The 27,066-nt window shown below is 36.1% G+C and overlaps 1 protein-coding gene across 4 annotated transcripts in view; it reads right to left on the bottom strand.

Moving 5' to 3' along the window:
• The window catches only part of ROBO2 (roundabout guidance receptor 2), a 1,625,448-nt gene that overhangs the window by 1,498,187 nt on the left and 100,195 nt on the right, over nt 1-27,066 (bottom strand). The window contains exon 1 of one of the 4 annotated variants that reach the window (XM_078059122.1): nt 13,574-13,704. The exons of the other annotated variants lie outside the window; for them this stretch is intronic. The gene's annotated coding sequence lies outside the window, so the exon portion shown is untranslated. Of the gene's footprint in view, nt 1-13,573; nt 13,705-27,066 lie in introns of those variants that run through there. 4 annotated transcript variants of the gene reach the window in all.

Raw genomic sequence — 27,066 nt, 5'->3', positions numbered from 1 at the left:
CATGGAATAAAAGGCACAGCGTAGAGAATATAGTCAATGGTACTGTAATTGCATTGTAAGGTGACAGATGGTAGGTGCGCTTCTGGTGAGCACAGCATAATATATAGACTTGTTGAATCACTCTGTGATTCACTTGAAACTAATATAACATTGTGTGTCAACTATACTCAAAAAATCAAAATTAAAAAAATATATAATAGTGCTTAATAATATACAAGTGTGTACATTTTAGAGCAGCTTTTGATTTTTCCATTAGATTTCTCGTAAGACAAGAATAGAAAGCCACAACAAATCTTGGTAACTGGAACATTTGTGAAGCTCTATAAAAGAAAGATACATTTCATACTTTGTAATTGGAAGAAACTTTGCCCTCTAGATGTTTAATGCTCTAACACCAAGTACAATTAAACATTACAAGATAAGGAAGAATATAAACAAAAAGAAGTATCTTCTTTGTAAATTGTATGTAGCTTAAAGTATTTATGGATCTTCAAGGTAAACCACAGTTTTGTTTTGGTTTAGTTTTTTGTTTTTGTTTTTGTTTTTAATAATTCCAAGGCTCTGGTTTGCTCTACTGCTAGGAAAAGCAAAGAAACTAAAGGATCCCCTAATCTGCTTGATTAAATTTGGTTTATCATGAACTGAGTGTCTCATAAACAACAGAAGTTTATTGCAAATATATTTCCAATATAATGGCACTTGGACTCCAAAAGATGCTGCCACCATCTAGGCTAACTTGATTGACCGTATGTATCAGCCTGATTGATATTTACATAAAATATTAAATTCTTAAAATTCAGGAATTGAATTTCAAAGAAAAAAAAAGGATTTAGTATAAAGTAACACTGAAATAAGTGTGTGAAAATTCAACTTCTGATCTCAATTTTTGTCAGTCTAACTGATTATATTCCTTAACATATGTGAACCCTTTTCTTGTCTATATAATTGGTAGGTTAAACAATATTTCTATATTCCTTTCTTTTCTGTGGTCTCCAATGATTAAAATAGAGTTTTTCCTCCAATCCATTCTTGCAACAGGAAAAATGTTCACCAGAAATCCCAGCTTATACAAAGTTTTATTACTCTTAGATGATTTGCATTACTCCTAAGACAATAGCTCATTTATAGAAATATTTTATTTTGGAATTTAATATTTTGCACAACTAAGTAAGGTTACCTTAGTAAAAGATTAAAAACAAATAATTTTGAATTTCCATATGCATGAACCATTCTAAGATACAAATTTGTGCAAAACTATAGATTTGGTAGGGACTGTATGCTGACTCATCATTTTGATGCAAGTTTGGAAGAATAATCTCAACACTGTAAAATAGAGTGATTTATTGGCATGTCATGATATTTGTTGTACAATATGATAAATATAAAATGATTCATCATGCCATTCTATAAATACTGTAATGGATTATTAAAGCGATAAAATCTAGTGGCAGAAATATAATGAGCTCATGTCACATTTGTAAAAAGCAAGGTAATAAACTATGCCTTCTATAGAGGCTGTTATATCCTTAGAAAGATCTAAAATGAGGATTTTTGGAGCACAAAGCAAGAAAAATAACTCTAAGTCCAATTTATAGGATTCAATTAAGAACACTGATTAAGAACACTTGTTGAAAGGACAGACTAATACAAGAATACATAATGATTACAATCTGGGGACTCATGTGATAGACAGGTTTTCATTATAAAGACTATTCTTTGAATAGTCTAAAATATTTACAGACAACATTTGGAGTTAAATGAATTAACATGTCTAAGTAAAATTTCAATATGCATCATACATAGAGACATACATATACCTAAATTTAAAAAATAGTGTGCATATAATAATTAGCATCACATCATATTTGCATGAGCTTCAAAGTATTACTTTGGCAAATAATTTCCATCCGTGCCCCCATACTATGAAAGACACATCCCTTTGGAGGAAAGTTTATGATTTAGAGAAATTTTATTCCCTAAATAGGTGTTTGTTATGTTTCTGATGCTTTTATACCTAGAATTAGCTAAAGATATTATCTGTTATAGCAGAGAATATGGCAAAATTTGTGGCTAGTGACCATTGTACAGATTTAGAAGAATGCTATTATGTAACAAAATGTTTATACCTTTAAAAACAATAACAACAATGATGCATTACTGTAGTTTTTAAAGAAGCCACTTATGTAGTCATATTTCCTAGAATTGTCAATTGGTCTCAAATTATTTATTAAATCTCAAGAATACACTTTAATGACTATTTTACAATAAAACAAAACTGAATATATTATATATTTCTAAGATGTGCAAACAGTGATCTGTTTAAAGCATTTTTTTAAGGAAATTTAATTAACTTAGACAATGAAGGGATGGCTGTCAGCATAGTAATGAAATTATTGGGCCATATATTTTTTTGGTTTTCTGTACTAATTTCCTTTCATATTTTATTAAATAGCCACTTTTTATTCATGTTTTTCTTGAAGTTGTTTCAACTTATCTATGTAAATATATACATACAAAGCCATACACTTGTGATAAAAATATGAGATAAGCATAAACAAAAAAAATCACATATTTACCAAATAATGGCATAGTGTATTTGATATAAAATTTGGAAAACCTGGCATTAATAGGTACAAATTCCCTTTGAAGTATCTCAGATCTATTGTGGTTTTACACTATTATTACTATTTCAGACCAGAAAACTATATTTTGCATGAAAAGAATATGTGCTTAAAATTAAAAGACTTGATTCAGATGGAGCTATATTTCCTAATATAATCAAAGTAATGGTTAGACATTTTTTTATCGTTCTTTTTAAAGGTTAAGAAGCTAATCATACCACAGCACTCAGTTAAATTCTAAATCATCAATAATTCACCTTTAAATTTGGTTATTGAAAGACAAAGCTACAATTCTCCAACAGTAGTGGTACCACCCACTGGTCAGACCCAGAGGATGAGGGGCCGATGACAGTTCTCCTGGATTTGTTTATAGCTGGTTCCTCTAACTCAGAGGCAATGATTCAACTGGAAAAGACTGGAGGCTTTTCAGTCAGACTTCCCAGGTAAAATTATTTCCTCAGCCACTTGTCAGCTCTGTGGCCTTCATCATATGCATTCGTCTCCTCTTGCTGTGTAAGTTTACCATATTACCAGCTTCAAACAACCCAAAGGTAATATCTTTGGTTTCCATGGGTTGGGAATGTGGGCACGGCTCTACTACGTCCTCTGTTCACGGGCTCACAGACTGAAATCAAGGTGTCGGCCAGCCTGCAGTTCTCATCTGGAACTTGGGGTCCTCTTCCAGGCTTGTTCAGGTTGATAACAGAATTCAGCTCCTTAAAGATGGAGGAATAAGGCCCTGTTTCCTCATGGGCTGTCACGAAACATTTCTCTCAACTCTTACAGGCCCCCTCAGAACCTAGCCATATATGGCCCTCTCAAAATATGGTAGTTTACTTCTCTAAAGCCAGCAAAACTATCTCCAATCTGCTACAGAGACTTATAGAACATGAAATTATCACAAGAGTGACTGTTTCATTACCCTTGCCTTATAACTTGACTTACTCATATTCACACACACACCCCACCACACTCCACCCAAGGATAGGATATTACATAGGACATGTATACAGAAGGCTTGTGTAAAATTCTTTATTTTGCCATGTCAAGTTATACCTCAGTTTCCTTATCTGGATAATCATGACGCCTATCTCAAAAGTTTGGTAGGAAGAGAAGTTAGCATACAGAATTACTCTGCAAGATTACTTCATGACTGACAGTTGAAAATTTCTGCACAGTTACCAAATTAGGTAACTCATTTCTTCCTTGAAGAATATAGTTAGAATTACCTTGAATAAACATAGTCCAGAATTCGATTTTCAATTGTTTAAACGAGCTGATATGTAAACAAAATATAATCAGGCTTCTAGAATGATTGAATCTAATGTTAATCAAAAACTGACAGCAACTGATTTCTAACTTATGGATAACAAATCACTTAATTGAATTCTGATTATTATTTTAAAAGCCATGGATACATACCAGTATTAACAATGACATCAATTTCTCCCCACCCCACTCCAACATATGTAATTTTTATAATCTTCCATTCTCCCTACTGTTCTTGCTGCTCTTTTACCACCTAAAGTTACATCAGCTTGTAGGCTTGAAGCTATCTGGGAGGAAAATGAGCCCTATGCCAAGTCAAGAACTGAGGATGATCTGACAGCCTCAGAGTTAACACTGTTGATGCTTTTTGAACTGTACTTCTTGAATACCGTGCCCAGGTCTGGGAAAGATCATTTTGGGAATTCTCCAGGTTTAAAGCACAAACCTGTTTTCCCTTACATCTAGAACATAGATGAATTTGCTTGAGATTTCAGTTTAGAGGACAGATTCTTGAAGAAGGTGGTTATATCCAGACTCCATTTTGATGAGCGTACCAGGGCATGGCGGAGAGACACTCAGACTTTGGAAGCTGCGGAGACAGAGAGCCCAGCAGCAGCGCCCTGTTCCCAGCATCAGCGGCACCCAGGTTGTGCATTAGCAACGGTAGCTTCCCCAGCAGAGCAGTCTGCTGGGGAGGTCTTACTGTTCGCAGGTGCACAACCTCCACATTGGCTTCTTAGCCCCAAATAAAGTTTGCGGGAGCTTCTAGTGATTTTTTAAACTTCACTTTTTGCCTAAGCTAGCCAGAGCAAACCTAAGTGAAGTTAGATAGGGTAACTAAGAACCCCAAATAATGTAAGTTCCCAATAAGATCATCAAAATCAGTTAAACAAGACAGATGCTCAGTGCAGTCATACAGTTAATGTGTTCTTTGTGGCCAAATCTGTGTGTGAGCTGATAGGTGGGGAAGAGTTTAAAGGACCCACGAATGAACTCTAAGCCCAGCCGTTAACACCTAGATGAGCCTACTAATTCTCTTTACCTTTGTCTGTTTTATTTTCTTCTTGTCTAGAATGTAAAGCATGACCCAAAAATGACCTAAAGTCCATTTCAGTTTCACAAATCTACGGATCTAGCTTCAGGTCCCAAAGCATATGTTGCTGATCATAGTTTGAAAGAAAAATGCAAGGTTCAGTGCTCTGAAATAGTCATCCTCGAATCTTCCTTCACACAAACAGCACCTCCCTGGTAGGAGAACAGAGAAGTTTGGGTTTGAAGTTGCTCATTTTGTGACTGACAAAACCTAGTACATAATTTTGCTAACGCCCTGAAATGTTGTAGTTACCCTTACCCATGTTATGCTTTGGGGGTAACATTAGTGAAGTACTGTGGAACAGTAGTAAATTCTGCGAGAGTTCCTGATGGAAAATGATGATTCAGTTTACATATTTATTTTAAGTTAAATTTTATTTAACAAATTATTTTTATAGTTGGTTTTGATTATTTTATTAATATTTTCATTTTACTGGGGTGCCTGGGTGGCTCAATCGGTTAAGCATCTGCCTCTGGCTGAGGTCATGATCCCAGGGTTCTGGGATCCACCCCTACGTCGGGCTCTCTGCTCAGTGGGGAGTCAGTTTCTCCCTCTGTCTCTGCCCCTGACCCCCCTGCTTGTGCTCTCTCTCGTGCTCTGCACTCTCTCTCTCTCAAATAAATAAGTAAAATCTTTAAAAAATATATTTTTATTTTACTAATGCATCCAAAAAACCAGTTAGGGCTTTCAAAATTTATTTTAGAAGCTGGCTTCATTCTTGTGGCAGACAGAATAAGGTCATAATTCTGCCCGTGCTCTATGATGTCCACATCTTAATCCTAATCTATGAAACCTGTGAATATATTTGGTTACATGGCAAAGGAGAAATAAGGTCACTGATCAGTTGACCTCAAAATGGGGAGATTATCTCAAATTATCCTACTGAATCCAATGTAATCACAAGGGTCTTTAAGAATGGAAGAGAGAAACCTGAATAAGAGTCAGAATCAGACAGAGATGTGACTACAGAAGAAGGCACGGAGAGATGTCATGTTGCTAGCTTTGAAGATGATAGAGGGCCATGGGCCAAGGGATGTGAGTGGTGTCTAGTAACTGGAAAGGAAAGGAACTGAATTCTCCCCTAGATCCTCCAAAAAGGAATGCAGCCCTGCTGACTCCTTGATGTTAGCCCAAAGAGATCTGTATTGGACTTCTAACCTGTAGGACTATAAGATCATAAATCTTTGCTATTTTTTTAAGCCACCAAGCCATGAGTGATAATTTGCGATATAATTCTTGAATGTGATCTTATTTTGTCTAGGAAAAGAGTTTATGGCGCTTCAGATGACATATTAAAAATTATTGAGCATAAAGGTCACTTAAATAAAGACACTTTTTATTTTTTTATTTTTTTTTTTTTTTAAAGATTTTATTTATTTATTTGAGAGAGAGAATGAGAGACAGAGAGCATGAGAGGGAGGAGGGTCAGAGGGAGAAGCAGACTCCCTGCCGAGCAGGGAGCCCGATGCGGGACTCGATCCAGGGACTCCAGGATCATGACCTGAGCCGAAGGCAGTCGCTTAACCAACTGAGCCACCCAGGCGCCCAATAAAGACACTTTTTAAAAAACATATTTTACTAGAATATACCTCTACTATTAAATGATTCTGTTAAACAGTACCTTTGAGTTAAATATGGAAAATACAGGCAAGTAATAACCTATTTGATTTCTGCATCCATGATTAGTCACAGACACAAGAACTCATTTAAAAGTAAAAATTAATTTAAAAGTAATACAGGGGTGTCTGGGTGGCTCAGTCTTTAAGCGTCTGCCTTCGGCTCAGGTCATGATCCCAGGGTCCTGGGATGGAGCCCTACATCGGGCTCCCTGCTCGGCGGGGAGCCTGCTACTCCCTCTCCCACCCCCACCCCCACCCCCGCTTGTGTTCCCTCTCTCGCTGTGTCTCTCTCTGTCAAATAAATAAATAAAATCTTTAAAAAATAAATTTTTAAAAAAGGTCACTTAAATAAAGACACTTTTTAAAAAACATATTTTACTAGAATATACCTCTACTATTAAATGATTCTTTTAAACAGTACCTTTGAGTTAAATATGGAAAATACAGGCAAGTAATAACCTATTTGATTTGATTAGTCACAGACACAACAAGAACTCAATTAAAAGTAAAAATTCATTTAAAAGTAAGTAATACAGGGGTGCCTGGGTGGCTCAGTCAGTTAAATGTCTGCCTTGGGCTCAGGTCATGATCCCAGGACACTGGGATCCTAGGATCCAGCCCTGCGTCGGGCTCCCTATTCAGTGGGAGCCTGCTTCTCTCTCTCCCTCTGCCTTTCTCCCCTCTGCTCGTGCTCTCTTTCTCTCAAATAAATAAATAAAATCTTTTTTAAAAAAAGTAAGTAATCCGTTCTGCAATAAAATTTGAATCTGAACAATGAGGCTATACTGAGAGAAATATAGAAAATTCAAACAGCTGAGTTGAAATGTAATATATTCCCTAATTATATTAATGTGCTGATGACCCTAAGAGGTAGGATGCAGGTGTGAAAAGGAAACACACCTTTATCTGGGTTTATTCAGTAAAAGAATTCCAGTTTCTTTTTTTTTTCTAAAGAATTCCATTTTCTAAAACTGGTTTTAGCAGCACTCGATAATGGCAAAATTTTAAAAGATTGACATTAAATTAACTTGATGAGGATTTGCACATGTATATTCACCTTGACATTGATTTTTCATAATCTTTATAAAGAAAATAGCATAACAAATAACTGTGGCTTTTTCTAGGCAAACCATATAAGGGAAAATAAAACCCTCACATATAATGGAGTTTTGCAAAAATCCTGTCCTTGGAATGAAACTGTAGCAAGAGCATACTTCTAGAACTTCTAATATTAAAACATTAAAGGATGCCCAAAATGGGAATACATTAAATCAAATTCCATGGTGGGGGGAGGAATCTTCATGAGACAGTGAAGTTCAAGATTTCTTACTCTCTGTTGTTTCTCTGTCCATAATAAATCAGTTTCCCAAGCTAGGAGTCACAGACAAGATCTGTTAATTTATCTGTCATACAACAAGAAAGAGATGCCTATTCCTGACTTGAAAAAATGTGAGATAGTCATACCATTGGTGTGACACTTTAAGCAAAAATTTGGAAGTTGTTATTTACAGTTGTAAAGGGACCCAATTAGCCGGTAGCAATCAGATTTTATTTACACTTCCTGTTATTAGGATTGAAAATCCGCAGTGGAAGTCAGCAGCCAGAAATAGCAGCCAGCCTTCAAGATGACCACCTTCCAAGGCGGTCAATTTTTCCCAGAAGGCAAAAGAAAACAAGCCAAAATGTCCAGCACTCATTAAAATAACTCACTCAGGTATCATTTTCTGAACCTTAGAGAGTTGAAACAGAAAAGTTCTATCATATCCTGCAAAGTAACATATTTGTTAAAAAGCTATGGCTATGCATATGCTTATTTGTCCCACCTTTGTGTGTGCATGTTAACGTAATATCCATATTGGTTTTTTTTATTTCTGATGTACACAGAAAATGTATTTGACTCTAAAACAAAAAGGTATTCCATTTATATATGAATGAGTATTCAGCATGGGTGTGATTAAAAATAACCATACCACAGATAGTTTTCAGATTGTAAGATCATGGACATGATTTATAGTTAAGGTTAAATGATAATATTCAACTATTCAAATCACATGGTCTTACAAGAAAAATTGGTTTTCTAGCTTATTCTTTTGGAAAACACACCAAAGTACTTTGATCTGGCAAAGTAATGTTTTAATCACATACAGTATAATAGTAAAGATGTGCTCTTTCCTGAGCTTTGATATATGTAATGCTCTCTAATAAGTAGAAATTGTCACTCTATCTCAACAAGTAAGTTGAAATAAGTTCTATGATTAAAAACTAGTTGCTTTATGAAAAAAAGACAATATTACATTTATAGGATAAAGTATTAGAAGCCTTAAGTATTTCAAGTAAAAACTACAAGATCTGTTTTCCTTTAAAAAAAAAAAAAAGTTCTGTATAATGATTACAATTCTGAACTTTCTAATACTGTTCTCCTAAAATAATCTTATTGGATTTTTTTTCTACCTCACACGTTTCCTTTTTAATCATATCCCTTCACAAACACTTGGTAAACACAATGATTTATTGTACTGGATTTTTAACTACCTGTCTACATTTATGCTTTGCTGTTAAATCTATCATTCTTGACAAACACAGCTCAACAAAAACATTTGTTTAACGCATGAGATTAGGAACAAAAAATCAAGGAAAATGATTTAGAGTAAAGAGCAATCTGAATTTTCAGACAAAAAAAATCAAACTGAATTGTTACTTCAACAGGAAAGACAAGACAAAGGACATTAGGTGAATATTCACACACACACACACACACACACACACACACAAGCTGGTCTCATTGGTCGACAGTAGTGATCTACAGCTCAACATAATAGGCTTCTAGCTCTATAAATCTGTTCTACTCTGCAGTACTTTCCCGAGAAAGTGATATATTTCTAAAAAGTTCCATCTAAATGTCACCCTGAAAGCTTCCCAGGTTGAGGATCATTCCCAATGCAGAAGAGTACAGCAAAACCTTTCCCGGTGACACCACACTGACTTAAATATTAACCTAGAACATGCTTATAGAGTCAATATAAGGAATTTTTACGCAATTTAAAGGGAATGTCTGTCTCATTAAAAGAACTTTAAACTTCCAAAGCTTCCAAATGCTAACATCTCTAGGCACTAGGCTTTGTTCCTCCTAACGATCCTCCTAGAGACCCAAGGTCACATAGACTGGACTACTGAAGGAAAGAACATGTACTGGTCGCCAAAAGGCAGGGTCCCCATGTGTGCAAGGCACTCCTACTGTGTTCCAGACAAGGTATAGCGGGGCGGCGGGTACACAAACGAGTAAGCCCGCACAGAAGTAATGTCAGACTGAAGTAAATATGAAGAAAAGAAGATTACAGAAATAGAGAAGTGATGGTAACTTAAAACCTTACATACAATGAAAGGGAATCCAGATTCTCATGATAAAATATTTTAAGATTTTTTTTTTTTTTTGGCTCTAATTGGTCTTTAGAAAATGAGGGGAAACCCAGAGTTAAATAGAATATTTAGGTCAATAAGACACACACACACACACACACACACACACACACAGTTGTGAAGACATAATTTTTATCTTTTTTTGTTTTAATGGGGTGTGGGAGTTGGAACTGTGCACTCCGAACACATTATATGTCCAAAAACTGCTATTTACTGCATCCGACATTATACTTTCTTCTACTATAGGCTAGTCTTTAGTAAATCAATTTGCAGAATTTAAACTGCTACGCATTAACACTTCTTAATTCATAATTTACTTAAGTATGGTTAGGATTTTTGCCTCTTTAAGTTGTCATGGACATCCCCGACCCCATTATTATAGCTGTACCCCAGCTCCTACAAAAAGCAAATTTAAATGTATGCTAAATATTTTAAAGGCAATTGCCTCAATGCTGGAGAGACATTTAAGGACTTTATTTTTTCTTTTTCTTTCTAACCACCCTTATAAAGAAGTAACAGAGCTTCAGCATTTTAAAAGTATGTGCGCTTTTTCAATTTTATTTTAGAGACTCTTTTAGAACATAGTTAAAATTAAATACAGCCAACAAGACTCTTCCTTATCACCAATTTTTAAAGAAAACACCACATAACTTAAATAATATAGGTTTTATATTACAGAGTCAATATTACAACTACACTATATGGGCTCACAATTTCTATTTTTTTTTTTTTTGCTTTAGCCTCTCTAAATATGTGTTTTTAATCCCAAAATGTTGAAAAAGCCACCAAAAACTGAATTAGTAAAAGCAGTCAATAAAGTTTGTTTTAAAAAGCTGTGGTAACAATAAATGAAGTCTGCCCTTTCAAACTGATAATCAGCTTAATAATATGTCCCCAGGTTTTTTATTTCCCCAAACTTCACCTCAAGAAATTAAGGACACAGCACACATGACGTAGTAAGGTCATGCATAAAGAAGCATATCAAGATGGCTACTCATGAAATATAAGTTCTCCCCCCAACTTTCTGTGATGGCAATGCATTTCAAGCTTTCATGTTTGAAATTATTGTCAAAATAGTTATTAGGGATCTATACTCATAGACCCCTAGGAATATAAACTAAAAAGAAGACATAATCTCACAGAGAAAACAACTAGAAGTATGTTAGTTTTGATCAAAAAATGAAAGCCATAATAACAATGAATGACCATTTCTGAAATGTTGTCTGAATTCACTCTCATGTCTACTACTTTAGGAGTTTATTCCCCAAAAGAAGTAACTTGACACGTTTGTCCCAGAGGTGGGGATGGGCAGAAGAGGACATTCAGATATGGGGAGGGCCTTAGGTTCAAGTCTCATGGCTTTGGGAAAGTACTTAAGCATTCTTTTCCAAGAAGAAATCCTGTCTCTGAAAAAAAAAAAAAAATACACAAATGTATCTAATACTGGTGAATATGCCATTCTATTCACTGCAACTCTTTGGTTGACAGGCAGGAATTTTCTGTTAATTTTTTTAATGCAACTTTAAAAATTGGGTACTCAATAAACACAACTTCTGTGTATCGGTTTTAGAAACTGTAAATATTGTGGATAATAACTATTTGCTGTAATAGGTTTCCCACATTATTTCCATTGTGGTTACTGTCACCTTAATCAATGTTTCCTTTAGAGAAGAGTTCTAGAAATGTTTCAAGAAAAATAAATGCTTCAAATAACAGCTTGCCTTATAACCCAGCTTCAGATATGCCTTCAGCCACTATCTGCTCCTCTGGTTCAGCAAATAAGGATTTGATTTTGAGGTTATTACCATGGAAACACCAATGTATTAAGTTACCAACCCAATTCATCAATCCTAATGGATTGTACTTGGTAAGTACTTGGATTTCCCGGGCCACACTTCCCACTATGTGGGGATAACTTCAGATTGTAAAGGTGGGTTGAATATATCTAAGTTGAGTGTCACCTACACCTGGGAATTACCCACTAATATGTTAAGAATACCCTAGAGTCATTTCCACGCTTTCTCTATCGGGCCTATAGAACTAAATCCAAATAAAATATTTTACATTAATTTAAACTAAATTAATGCATCTCACCTCGCCAAATTAGGATTCCTTTACTATGAGGGTTGCCCTATTATTTTAATTAAGTATAATCTTTAAATATTCAAGTGAAAAATATCAATCAAGTATGGAAAGGTATGTCTTAGGGCATTTTTCCATAAAGATATAAAACTTAAAATTCCATATCATGATGTTCGTTAATGTCTTTAGTCAATGTAATTTTAAACAGATATCTTAGTTAAATTATTACACATAATTCATTTTATAATAATACTTCCTCTTTAAAAATTTGTTATGGTTTGTCACAGATTTAAAGTGCAAGGCACTGGGGCACCTGGGTGGCTCAGTCATTAAACGTCCACCTTCTGCTCAGGTCATGATCCAGGGTCCTGGGATCAAGCCCCATATCAGGCTCCCTGCTCAGCAGGGAGCCTTCTTCTCCCTCTCCCACTCCCCCTGCTTGTGTTCCCTCTCTCACTGTGTCTCTCTCTGTCAAATAAATGAATAAAATCTTTAAAAAATAAAAATTAAAAAAATAAAGTGCAAGGCACCTAATGATATGAAAGGATAATATCATACATACAATATAAGTGAACCAGGTCTGTTCTGAAATACTTACTCCTTTTAAGGCCCCACCAAAATTTCATAAACATTGTTGCATAAATCAAACATTTCTTCTATACTGTTAATTTGCAATATTTGACAAAACTTAAAAATATAATCCACACTTATTCTAGGCATTTTAGCTGTAGAAACACTGATCTATATACTTAAGAGAATCCTTGAAAACCTTTTTATAATATAGTCTCATGTTTAACAAATACGTGAAAACAGTCTCCAGAGAGTAGAATTTTATTCTTTGATTAGTTGAAATTATTTCATCAGTTGAATTCACTGAGATGTGGGAGGCAGTTTGGTCCTTTAGATGGACTGTGGATTGGAACCTCTTAAAATTGTAGTGATATGTGCAAGGCTATATAGCAAAGTATTTCATTAGGAAAACGAAAAAAAAAAAAAAACAGATGTGCAAAATATATGTTAGAGTTTCAAAGAACTTAAACTGCTATTTTTCATACTAGGCACTGAATAAGTGAATAATTCTTTTCTTGTGTTTGTTTAGTTATTTTTTGTAAATTGGAAGAACAAGTAAATAGAAACAACAGTACAAGATATATTTAGGGAGAAAAAAGTTATACTTACGATAAAATAAGAAAGAAAAGAAGGAAACTCAACCCATGATCTATGATATATGATAAAATGATCACGTTATCAATATATCACCAAGTTTACACGTTTAAAATATAACTAGGCTACAAGGAAGAGCTATTTAGTAGAAATTGTTGATTGTTCTTCTATTTCTCCTGTCTAATGAAAATTTTAAGAACGTTAGGAATTGTTTTGGAGAGTTTTTTTTTTAAGAATGCTAGGAATTTTTTTTAAAAAATCATAGCTACATTATTAGAGAAGGTTTTTGTAAATTCCCTTTTACTTACTGAACTCTGTTGGAAGAAGTCAGCTGTAGGAGAAAAGGAAGAAATTACAAAGATAAGGCAGATCTGGAAATTGGAGCCACTGGGCATCTGTAGGGAAGAGAGAGAACACCGCATGGATACAGCCTTTGCAGGACCTGGTGGAGAAACAGACACTGCAAGAGCCTCCCCAGCGACAGGAATCAGTCTGTGGGTGTTTATATATTTATAGCCTTGACTGTCCCTCCTACCTAGGGAATGGCGAGCATCAGCTACCAACTGCCGTCAGGAAACCATTCTGTGTCCATTTAATCAGTGACCTGCTATGCTTGGGTCTCAGCGCAGGGTTAAGAAAAAGAGGTACATCTTTGGATCGGTTTTTAATAGACTGAGAGAGGAAGCAGAAGTAAAGACTGGTTTCCAGAGATGGACTCGATGCTGCCAGAAGTGAAATGTTTGCAACATGACAGCCACAGGGCAGAGAGACACCTAGCTTCCTTGTTTGACAAAAAAGTGTCAGGAATTAGGAAACGCTGGACAATGACTTCTATGAATTAAGTTCAGAGAAGAACATGTAGACAGAATAATCCAGGAATGGATGTTTATAAATTTAAGGTCAAAAAGACTTTCCCATTAGCATCTTCAAATGTATAATTCCAAATTGTTTTTCAAACCAGTTTTGACAATTGGCAATCTCACCAGCAGAGGATAAATGTTACAATTTTCTCATGCTCAAGGTGTTGCTCACATGATCAAAAACATTTACTTACTCCCTATTGTTTTTAACAGTAAGTAAAAACAGTTGCAGTTTATACACAAACGGAATTTTTTGGCCTACCACTGTTTGCTGTCTAGTCTGCAACATAAACCTGAGTGCCAATAGTAGCCTTTGTCTTCGTCTTAACAATATTTTAGGTAAGATAACCTTAATGATATAGAAAAAGCCTGGAATTCTCTGTTGTAATAAGAGTATAATAATCTGCAGATGTGATTATTAGGTCATGGACAAAAAGAACCTACCTCTTAGTAGAAATCAACCGAGGTCTAAGAATGCACATATTTTCCAGATATGATCTACACAGGCATACTGTCTCTGCTTTCAAGACTGAATCCAAGGCTAGACTGTTGGGCACTGCAAAGATCTACATCTTACTATATTGTGCTTACATGATGTTAAAGCATTTTAATGTAATTATCCCTGAAGCTCATCATCACTCAAACTCCCAGAATGATTATGCTGGACAATGAACCAGACCATAGATCCAGATCCTAAGTGGTAAGACGCATCTTCACCCACACACAGTGTGCGTGCCAACCTTCCCTGATGGAAAACTCTATGTCCCAAACACGTATTGATCCTTTCACCAGATTGGCTCACTATGAAAGAGGAGGATGTGGTGGGTTATCAGCTTTAACTAATGGATGTATTGTCTCAAATGTTATCTTAAAAATAATATTTTGGCCCTTCTCAATTTACTCTTCCTCTCCTCTCTCTCTAGTTAGCAATATTTTTCATAGGGAAAATCAATGCACCAATTGTCCACAAATTCAATCTTTCTACACTGAGAAATAGGATTAGTATGGTTTCTAAAATCCATGTTATTTGATGGGGGAAAGCTTAAGTCCTTGTGGAATTACAGTATATTCTGTTTTAATTCTTACTTATTTAAGTTACAGACTGTTCAGCCAAGAAATAACTTTTATAATTAAGTAGAGCATCAATAAAGACCCTATGGTTATTTGTATATCACTTTGCTCCCAAATGCTTTTACGTTGTTTACAGATGCATACAATACAGCAAGATAAAATATTTAAACTCTTTAAAGAGATCTTTGGAAAATAAAAATATGAAAGCAAAATGGTGCCAGGAATGTGGCTAATGAACAAATGCATGCCTTGACAAATCGTGCAATCAAGGTAGAACACAAATTTGATGTTGATATTGACCTTCATAATTGATATGAGGAAAGCAGAAAATATATAACTGGTAGCAAGAATGTACCTAAAACAAGCCAGTTATTTGGGAGAAATGCCAAAATAAAGTAAAAGAAACTATTTTACTCTCGGCCCTCATAGAATATTTCATCATGATGGCAAAGCACAGCTCAGAAAGAAGCCATTGTGCTTGACTGTGTGCGGGTTCAGTTAGGCAGCTCTCTGTTGGTCTCCCTTAATCCTGAAATAAATTTTAGATTATATGGCAAAATGGATGACTGCATTTCCTCCCGGCCATCTTCCATAAATATTATTTCTCTTAGCCAAGTGTCTGAAAGGTATCGGACTGGAGTGAATTTGAGATTATGGTCCCTGACAAGTACCAGGAAAACTGTAATTCTGTTTCCATTTAAAACAGAACTGTACCCTCTAAAAATCAACTGAATGGTGTGGAGTACAAGTTCACCATATGGAAAAAAGGAACCTGAAAAGGATGAGCCTGAGCAGAAGACCACTCAGTTTCTGACTAAAAATAGAAACAAGGCAATACTGGCAGTCAGAACTCAGAGTCTACTCAGAAAAGGGTTTTGGGCCTGCTCTAATATAGAGTGAAATGGGAGAGAAAGTCCAGCAACTGCATTCCATAAAGCACAAAGGCAACAGTTTGTGGGAAAACACTTGTGGTGAAAATGGCTGCCTGAAGAAAGAAGGGAGAAAAGGACAAAGGAAAGAAGAAATGGAGGAAGGAAGGAAGGATCAGATAGAGAGTACCTAATTTTGAGCAACAAAACTTCCTTCAATATTTTCCAAAATAAATCTGTGGCAAATGTTTAACTTGGAAACAGAATTAGGCAACTTGACATGTAAAATCATCAGTTATAGGGCGCCTGGGTGGCTCAGTCGTTAAGCGTCTGCCTTCGGCTCAGGTCATGATCCCAGGGTCCTGGGATCGAGCCCCACATCGGGCTCCCTGCTCGGCGGGAAGCCTGCTTCTCCCCCTCCCACTCCCCCGTTTGTGTTCCCTCTCTGTCAAATAAATAAATAAAATCTTTAAAAAAAAAAAATCATCAGTTATAAAGCAGTCAAGTGAAGGATCCAAAGCATTTGCTGATTTGACTGGGAAATTATTCATGTACACTGGCTAAAAATAGAAATATTTTTCAGACGGAGACTGAAAAATCTATAAGTGGCTTGTAGGCCTATTTATTTTGCCATTCCCTGTTTATAAGATAAATACACAAAACAATCTCTTTCCCAAAGACTTCATGCCCTAAAAAGCACGACACGTGCAATGCAGCAGTCCGCCACACGGGGGCAGTAGAGGGCCAGCTTTCTTATGTGACAATAAAATGTAAAAGGAGTTTATGAAAAAAAGATTTTTTTTTAAGATTTTATTTATTTATTTGACAGAGAGAGACACAGCGAGAGAGGAAACACAAGCAGGGAGAGTGGGAGAGGGAGAAGCAGGCTTCCCGCCGAGCAGGGAGCCTGATGTGGGGCTCGATCCCAGGACCCTGGGATCATGACCTGAGCCGAAGGCAGACGCTTAACGACTGAGCCACCCAGGCACCCCGAAAACAAGATTCTGATGAAAATAAAATTATGTTTTCTCAAGGATGAGAAAAAATTTAATTTCTTAAATATTTCCAGACCTCATACGTAGTTTGTAATAAAACTGAAATTGCTTGTTTGACTTCTGCTCTCATATCTATTCCACCTCCAACTCAGCCTCTATCAGTTTTTCAAACAGCCTAGGAATTTTCCAGTTTAAGGGTCTTTGCCTATCCTATTTATCTCAACAGAGGACACACGCCTGATCCCACCCAAATCTATTAGGTCCCAGTTTAAATGCAATTTCCTTAGAGACAGCTTACCTAAGCCATCTTTTCTAAAACAAGTTTCTCTAACACAACATGCAATTTTTATGTAGTTTCCCCCCCTCACCCCAGTATTTCAATCACAGAACTTAACTCAGTTTATAAGTATTTTACTTATGCACTTTCCTATTTGAATTTGTCTGTTTCTTGCGGTATGCTCCAAGCTCCATGAAGCTAAAGCCCTGTGGAGGGACATAATAGAGACTCAAAACCTATTTGATGAATGAATGAATCCCTATGATTTATTTTCCCCCACCCTCAAGTTCAACTGAGCCCCACACTCCCATGTAAATCTTTATAATAACAGCAGTAGTAAATGTCACCCAACATCTTCTAGCGAGGCCTGAGAACTTATCCAGAGGTTACAGCAATGAAGAATAGTTCTGATATGCTCTTAATTAAACACTGCTTCTCTTCTATTTAGAAACCTGTCCCTTGGAGGTGGTAGGGGCTAGGCTTAGAAAGAATGCAGATCACTGAAGGAAGAATGCTGTACTTGTCCACTCCATTATATCTTTGTCATAGTTTTTAGTCCATGCTCTCAGACCCCACATCTTGGCTGCCTTTCTCAGCATTTACCCTTGTTAAGGAAGAAATGCAGATGAGCAGCTAGAGAGGAGTTTCATGCTGTCCACTCCCACCCATGATGACAACAACATAATGTTCCTTTCTTTCTCCTCCAACTCCCTAGGCACTACCCCTACCTACATATAAAATGGTCACTTATAATTAGCACTAGTAGAGAGATACAAAAAAATACTGTTTTATGCAGCCTTAGGGTATAAAACACCAGCACTCAACATCATGATGTAATTTTATGAAGCAATAAATTAGGGAGACAGAAAAGACAAAACACATGGGGTGGAGGAGAACCACAGTAGGGCAATGTGCTCTAAAGGCAATCTTCACATAGTCCCACGATAATGTGGATTCCGAAAGGGGAGAGACCATTTCCCCGCTGATGTCTACTCCACGCTTAGTATGATACCACAGCCTAAACCAATTAATCGACTGCTTCTGGGAGCCTTGAATGGAAGCCAGAGTGTATTGGAAATAAGTATTATTTTGTTTTCCACCATTGAAGAGCTGACCAGAATATAAGGTCTGCACTTCAGGGCTTCCATCATCAAAGGCTGAGCTATCCAGGAAGGCTGGGATAAATGTTAGCTCTTCCCCACCATGGTTTTGGAGAGTAGATGGTCAAACCTCATAAGGACTAAGAGAAATTCTATAACCCGAAGGATGATTTTCAGGCCTCACAGCAGGTAGTCAGTAGCTTCAGGGCTGTGCCTTCCCCCCTTTCTCACCTGTAGTAACCCCCACCACAACTCAGCACTGGAGAAAGAGCAAAGCAGTGATGAAAGAGAAACAATAAAAGCTATAGGGTCCAAGATGACACACTTCCAAGTGGAAAAGGAAGGACGATTCCAGGGAACAATAGGAAAAAAGGGAATACGACACCTAAAAGCACAACGGCATCATTTCCTTAGGGCTGTACATTAATAGACAAAAAATCTATGGTGCTATGGTCTGTTAGGGCAGACACACAGACTAGAATTATGGGTGTACTTTCAACACTTTAATGTGTAAGATTTTAGTAATTTCTTAGAAGTCAAAGACATTATTTTAGATATTTGGATGTTCCATCCCTTTTCATTTCCAAGATTCAGAAACCACATATTAAGTGTAAAAATAGGATTGCAATGAATCTAAATTTTGTGAAAGTCAAAAAACACTTAGGCAGGTGTGAATAATTGTATGTATACAATGCAGCATTAAAACACTTCCTAAGTGGAACATAGTCTTTAAACAAATATATTTTCTATAGTAACACTGCTCTTCTGCTCAGCTTCTGTTTTAATCCCTCATATTCATACATACCTCTGCACACCTGGAAACATCTGTTACTGTTTTAAAAAGACAATCTTTATCAAAGTTCTTACATACACCTGGGTATCACACATTAAAAATCAAGTCTTTTTGCTCATTTTCTTTAAAATCACGTTACTGTTTACTAACCAGGTATTCTATCCTTTCTACAACCTAATCATTTTAGAAGGCTTTACCCAACTTTCTCAAAAACACAAAATGCCTGTATTTAAAGTTTGGATAAAATTAACTCATCTTTCATTTGTTTCTGGCACTTCAGGATATTCTGAGTTGTTTTTTTTTACTCTCTGTGTGCATGTGTGTGTATTTCTTCGAGGTTAATTAACTGTGGAAGACATTCATCAATTGTTGCCTGCCAAAGATTTTCTGGTTCTCTTAAGGTTGTAAAGTCTCAGAATAATAACCATGTTTGTTCTTGTTTTCTACCTCTCTCTGTTTCTTTCTCTCATATACACACACACACCAGCCCTCGTGCTGACAATTCTGAGGTTTAACATGGTGAAAAAAACCCAAAAGCATTACCTGCACATCTCTTAAAGTTGAAGTACAATCATATGTCAATGAATGGCAATGTGTCTTTGTCATTACCAGCGAAATTACAGCATCCTCTCCTTCCAAATGCCAGTAATGCGGGGATCAATCCACAGAAAATGTCAGAAGCAATAATTAAATAAATGTCAATAGAATGAACTTATAATTTTTAAGCCCAAGTCACACAAAGCTGTAAGATATATACAGATTTTAATTCATATGATATTAATATCTATGTTTTGTGGTATTAAGGATATGAAAGAATACAAAACTCCATCTAGTTCAAAGTTCTTTAAAGTCAGATGAAAAAGACATTTCTTGAGTTTCCAACAAAGTTTTCAAATTTAGTTGGAAAAAATATGTATATTTCTTAAGAGCTAAAGTAATAATTCAATATACAAACAAGGGAACAATGTGGGTATGAAGGCAGAATTCTGAGAACAGGGGAATCAGAAAATCTGTGCCCATTGGGTCCAAGGGACTAGGGGCTATGTGACTTCCTCCTTGAGGTCTGGAGTCTCTGACATCAACTCTAAATAGGTATTAGTATCTCAAAAATAATAAACAAACGAAAAAACCCGGAACAGTCAATATAGATATTTTATTTTAAATTTGTTATTATTATCATGTATAATATTGGAATATTTGCAAAATTTGGGGGCTTACCATATTTATTGAAGAATAAAATTATCAGAGAAATTTTGTTGGTAGAGAAAATTAAAGAACTTAAAATAAAATAGAATATATTACATTTAGAAATGCCAGATGATAGGTCATAATTTCAAATTTAAAATATGGAATTAAAAATTTGTTTGACTTAGGATTTTAGTTGATATCTTACTGTTCACATATTGTTTTAGAATAAATAGAAGAAATTTTGGTTCACTATATTTGTTAGACTTACAAAGGTTATTTAGGTAATTGGAAAGAATTCAGCTGTCAGAAAATTGAAGCATTTTAAAATAAGTTATATAAATTTATTAATAAAATTTAAAATATTTGAATGTATTTTACATTTGTTAAAAGATTACATATTATTCAAAACCCTTAAAATAACATAATGACAACATCTGTAACATTTATAGATTTATAAATAAGACTAATAATGAAAAGTCTAAGGATAATTTTCTAAATCTATAAATTTAGTAAGTCGAATAGCAAGTATTAAAAATAAGCTCCAGAAATTTTCTCTCTGCACAAAAAGACAACAAAATCCTAAGACTGTATTCGCTTTATTTTTTTATTTTTTAAATATTTTATTTATTTATTATTTGAGTGAGAGAGAGAAAGGACACGAGCAGGGGGAGGGGCAGAGGGGGAAGCAGATTCCCCGCTGAGCAGGGAGCCTGACACAGGACTCAATCCCAGGACCTCAGGATCATGACTTGAGCCGAAGACAGACACTTAACCGCCTGAGCCACCCAGGCGCCGCCCCCCCCGTTAAATAATATTTTTAATTAAAATGAATACAGTCTTGGGGCACCTGGGTGTCATGTGATACTGATTAAAATGAGCCATCCATACACCCACATTCTCTATGGAAATAAATTTCTTGAAACCATTCATTGTATCATACATATATATTCTTTCTCTTCAGTCACATTCTAACTACAGAAGCTCAACAGGATAAATTTAGACTGACAAGTATATATATATATATATATATATATATATATGTTTATTATTATAAATTCACAAAGAACTCTTTTTCACTTATTAGTCAAATGTGTTCCTTCTTTTTGCCCTATGGACAGGTGTGGTAAGGATGAGACTTACTAGGAAGTACTCTGCAACAGAAAAAATGTTTATTAAGCTTGTTAGTATGCTCTTTTCTAATGGAAGGTAATTGAAAGTTTCTTTGAATGGCTTTTTCTTAAGGGAATAAAAAAAAAAAAAAACAGATGTTTTCATCACAAGCACCATTTACCAAGCAACCCCAAATGCATGGCACTTATATTAGACAAGAAAGCAACTAGAAGAATATTTGATTGCCTAAATTTGTACCAGTATATATTCATTACCATTGGATTCCCAAAGCTGCATCAGAAAATTGTAGTACTTCTCTTTCAACTCAATCCAACACTCTTCAACATGACTATTTCAATCTTTCTCCAGTTTCATCCCATAGGGATATCTGGAGCTGAGATGACACTCCAAAGTGGTATGAAGGCCCAGCCCAAGTTGGAGAATGGACTGGGTCTTAATACACCCAAATTAAGCATTCATTGGTTGCAGCCACCTCTTGGGAAAAGTGCAACTTCTATGAGGCAGGTGTTTTCAGCTGAGCCAATCCCCAAGAGGGCTATTATCATAGTACTCACCAAACAATGAACTCCATTCTCAGGATGCTCCTCACACCTCTCTAACCTCTGCATCGAGATTGGTCTTTACCAGATCTTACTTCTCTTCCCAACTTTTAAATGCTGGAGTACCTCATGATTCCTTTTTCATCACTCATCCTGCAATATATTCTCTCAAGGCAATTCACCTACTTCCATGCTTTCTTTTAATTACAGGCTTCAGTAACTCAAATTTATATCTACACCAGCTATGTCTTCTAGCTCTACACATATATTTGCAAAACTAACTTGCAGAATTCTATGCATGACTTCTTCTACATGCTCTTTCCCAAGCAGTATACACTTTTTTTTCTCATTCTACACACACACACACACAAACCAGAATATCTTTATTATTTTTTTAAGATTTTATTTATTTATTTGAGAGAGAGAGAAAGAGAGAGAGAGCACGAGCAGGGGGAGGGGCTATTAAGCACTTGTAAGTTTCATCTAAACAACGGCATTCTCTATTAAGATTTCATATACAAATATAAAAGTGAGCTACCTGGTTTATTATTCTTTTTTTTTTTTTAAAGATTTTATTTATTTATTTGACAGAGAGAGAGACAACAAGAGAGGGAACATAAGCAGGGGGAGTGGGAGAGGGAGAAGCAGGCTTCCCACTGATCAGGGAGCCCGATGCGGGGCTCGATCCCAGGCCCCGGGATCACGACCTGAGCTGAAGGCAGACGCTTGACTGACTGAGCCACCCAGGCGACCCCAGAATAACTTTAAAAAAGAGATATTGTTACTCTCCTGCTGCAACCTTTCTGTGTCTTCCCGTTTCCCTTCAGAAAAACTAAAATTTTAAAACTTAAAATAACTTTTCCAAAGCTCTACACATTTTGATCCATTTTTCTTCCCTAATTTCATCTCCGATTTAATTTTATTCATTCACACTTTCTTTCTAACCCCTTCCAGGAGACTAATCTTTATTTATTCTTAAAGTCTCAGCTTCAATGACATTTAAAATAAAAAAATTCATCCATCTTTTCAGACTGGTCCAGGAATTTTGTCTATAATCTCACTCCATTTTTATGTTTATGTAAGTGGTAATTAAAATAATTTATAAAATTATTTTGTTTTTTTCCCTGATTGACTATAAGTCCCAGGAAGGCAGGGGAAAATTCTATATTATTTTTCAATCTATCCCCAGTGCCTAGCCTAAGGCTTGACACACAGAAAAGGTTACATGTATACATGCTGAAAGAACCAACATGGCCTAAAGAATGAGTTATTCAATAAGCAGGATTTATAATTAGGATTAATTTCAAAGGCCCACTGGGATACAATGGAAGGGGGTGAGTGCCTATTACCAGAAGGAAGAAGAAAATCTCAATAAAAAATAGGGAACAGAAATCAGAAGATAACAAAGAGGATAGCAAAATAACTTGCTTTCCTAAAGCAGTCCAAATGACTAAACTACAAAGCAAGCATCACTAAATACATCATGGTAAAATGTCTAAATACTGTAAAGCAAATGGAAGCAAGGTTTATCTTGACCTTCTGGGTAAATGGAGATATGTACGGATAAAGAATATTTCGTAGATGAGAAAGCAGATACTAAAAAGGAAAAGAACACAGTTGGCTAAAAAGTAGCACAGTTAAAATTTGAACTAATTTCTTTCTGATCCCCAAATGTATAATTTTCTACTATACCAACTTTACCTTGGAGAAATGTGAAGTAGTTTATAATAAAGGATATCAACTGATCTTTTATTTTCAGCTCCAGGATTTACCAGCCTGACACTAGCTTTAGAAATTTAAGTGGAAGGAAAATAACTTTGAAGAAAGTAATCTTTTGAGAGACATTACGGTAACACAATGAGTTGGGGGGTGTATTTTTCTGTAAAAAGGGGTAGCTAAGTATGTGGTAGAGAGTGAGGGAGACACATGCACTAAAAAACCTGCCAGTTCTCTGGGCCTCAGATACAACTTGTAGGATCAAATGAAAGTTTCAATCAGAACTGTCATTTTTGGATGAGATCAGTTCCAATTGATAATGAGCACAGACTTGCAAGTGCATGTGGGAATTATGTGACACATCAAGGTACAGTTCTGTGAACCATACTCTGTGCAATATGGCTTGTGGAGTCAACATTCCTTTATTTAACTGCTCTCAACTAACGTATGCCTTGGAAAGCAAGTACATCAAAGACTCTGTCTTCACAGACTTCTGAAAGAAGAAAGGGATTTTCTTGTTGCTCTTAAACAGTCTGCTGATTAGTTTATGGCATAGATGAGAAAATCCAGCCTCGCACATCTTCAGACTGAACACATTCAGCCTCTAATATTCAAGTCTCCGTTAAAAAACAGACCATCATACATGAGTAATCTGTTCTGAATTATACTGGGATAACCCATGCTGAGATAATACTCATGTTTCTGCCTTGGCACTTGTCTAGGGGAAGGCTAATATCAAAAAGGATTTTAGTATAGTTTCATTAATTCAACAAACACCATTTTTAAAATACCAAACATATGGCAGGCATTGGTTTAGGAAGAGAAGATTCAGGGAGAAAAAAGGGGGTATATTGCATGTTGTCTAGTAGAAAAAGGCAAGTAAATAATTAATGCAGTAAAACGCTTTAGCTGCAAAGACAGAAATGGATGGAAGTCTGGAAACTGGCAAACATGAGATAAAACAGTCATTTCAACATAAGAAGAGGCAATTCTAAGGAAGATTCTCTTGAGTCAATACTTGAGCTAAGTCTAGAAAGAGTAGCAGTGTTCCTGAGGCAGGATTTTCGGGAGGAGGTGGGATAACTCAGGGACCAAAGGAAAAGGCTTCAACAGGGAGGGTTGAAATAAAGTCTGACAGGTCTGCCCCCGTTTGTAATCTGGGAGACTTGCAGGCAGTTTGATTGGCTGGGGCATAAGTCGAGAGATTGGGCATGATGAATTATATCTGGAAACAGATCAGGGCTTTCAATGTCACACAAAGGAATTTTCACTTTTTCTACATGCCATGGGAAGAAACTGAAGAGCACTAAGCAAAACAATGACACCACATCACATAAACACAGACTGAAGTTGGGGAGACAAAAAAGTTAACTTATCAGACAAACTGGGAAGTAGAATTGCATAATTTATCTGCAAAATAAGTACTTCTCTGCACACTCCCTCCCCAATTCCAGCAAATAGAATCAACGCCAGTTATTAAGTATTGAACAGCGTTTCCTACTGCAAAAAGGGAATTCCAATTTTGTTCTTTCAGTTCTAAGTGTGCTCCAAGGGAATATAACCCAAATCTCCACATCTTTTCATACAAAATCAGTTTAAGTGACGTTCTTATCAAAAAGAAAGAAATACAATAAAAACAGCATTTGGTTCTCCTGAATTAATGAGCTGAACTACTTGAGGAGAAAGAGATTAGAATGAAATTTCCAACGATTTTTTTACTTAATATTGCAATCACAAACAAGCAGGTAACAATTTTTTCAAGAAAAAAAATGTCCAGAAATCACATGGAGAAAAACATGAAGTTCACGCTTCTGCCTCACTCAAAGGAAAATGCTATCACGCACAACTGTCCTTTTTCAAAGGCCACTGTAAGTCATTTGCAAAAGCAGTGTGGCAGAGGGTTAAAAGCAACCTACTAATGAACATGCCTACGCCTCTTTATAAAGTGTGTCACTCCTTCCATCAAGAGGTGAAATCTATTTTCTCAATCCTTAAATCTGGGATGCCCATGTGGCTTGCTTTGGCCAAAGGAATGGGACAGAAATGGTTTGGGGACTTTTGAGCTTAAGTCCTTTACCTTCTCCTTTCTGTTTTGGAACTGAACTCCCACATATAGAAACCCACGTTCTCCTGCTAGAGACAGAGGACACACAGGGAGTCAGGCCCTAAAAGATGAGAGAACACAGATAGAGAAAGAGTCCACATGGAGAACCATAGCATCCCAGTGGACAGCAAGCCTCCAAGCCCCAGACGTGAAAATGAGTCCACATTGGCTCCACCAGCTTCAGCTCAGCTCTCCAGCCAAAACCTCCACCAGCTTCAGCTCAGCTCTCCAGCCAAAACCTCCAGCCAGTCAAGCATAGATGTGCTATCCTTGCTTAGTCCTGCCCAAATTGCTATCGCATGGAATCATGAGCAAAATGGCATTGGTTCAAGCCATTAAATTTGGGGGTGGTTTATTACACAGGAACAGATATACAATACAAGTAGTAATGTGCTTATTGCTACCTTTTCAGAGAAAAATCCCAGTGGCAGACCACGCTGCCATCTAGGAGATATCTGAGGGCTCGATTAGTACAAAAATATCATAGCACGTGGGACACAGAGACAGAACCACAGTAGCAGGCCCTGTACCCAGCAGGATGCACAGGAACTTAATGTACAAAGAGCCGCAGGTTGACCCAAGGGCCTTTTCAACATTTGCACCAAGAAGCAGAAACAATAGCACAGCATACTCTGGACAGTGATGTATGTTATGTCACACATGAATCAGGCTAGCCAAGCAAGAATCCAGGCTAGAGAAAGATATTAGAAAATCCAATGAAAACACTGAACTTGTTTTTCTTTAGACATGTGCCCCAACTATGATTTTGAAAGAAAATATGCTATTTATTTTTCTTTCCCTTGAAGAAATAAAAAACAAACACCAAAATTTCCCCTATTTATTTACTTATTGTTACATCGGTTTTATAATATTTTAGAAGTTTTGTTTATTCTTACTTTGAAAACCAGTCAAAAAGTATCTGGGTTTCTCTTATTTCTTTACTTTAAAAAAGTTTTAAAATGTGTCATACATTATAAAAGAAAACATTATCTCCTCTAAATAAGCAGTGTCATATAGTGTCACACTGAAACTCACTTCAAAGTGTGTGATAAGAATGTTGCTTTTTGAAAAACATTATGGTCTGTTTGGAGCTCCCTGATATGTAATTATTTAAGCTAGCATGCTACAGCATGTAAAAAATGTATACATTAGAAATGT

This window comes from Halichoerus grypus, chromosome 1, assembly GCF_964656455.1.
Source record: "Halichoerus grypus chromosome 1, mHalGry1.hap1.1, whole genome shotgun sequence".
In the NCBI taxonomy this organism is placed as follows: domain Eukaryota; kingdom Metazoa; phylum Chordata; class Mammalia; order Carnivora; family Phocidae; genus Halichoerus; species Halichoerus grypus.
Note: the sequence above shows the minus strand (reverse complement) of the source record. Positions and strands in the feature narration are given on the sequence as shown.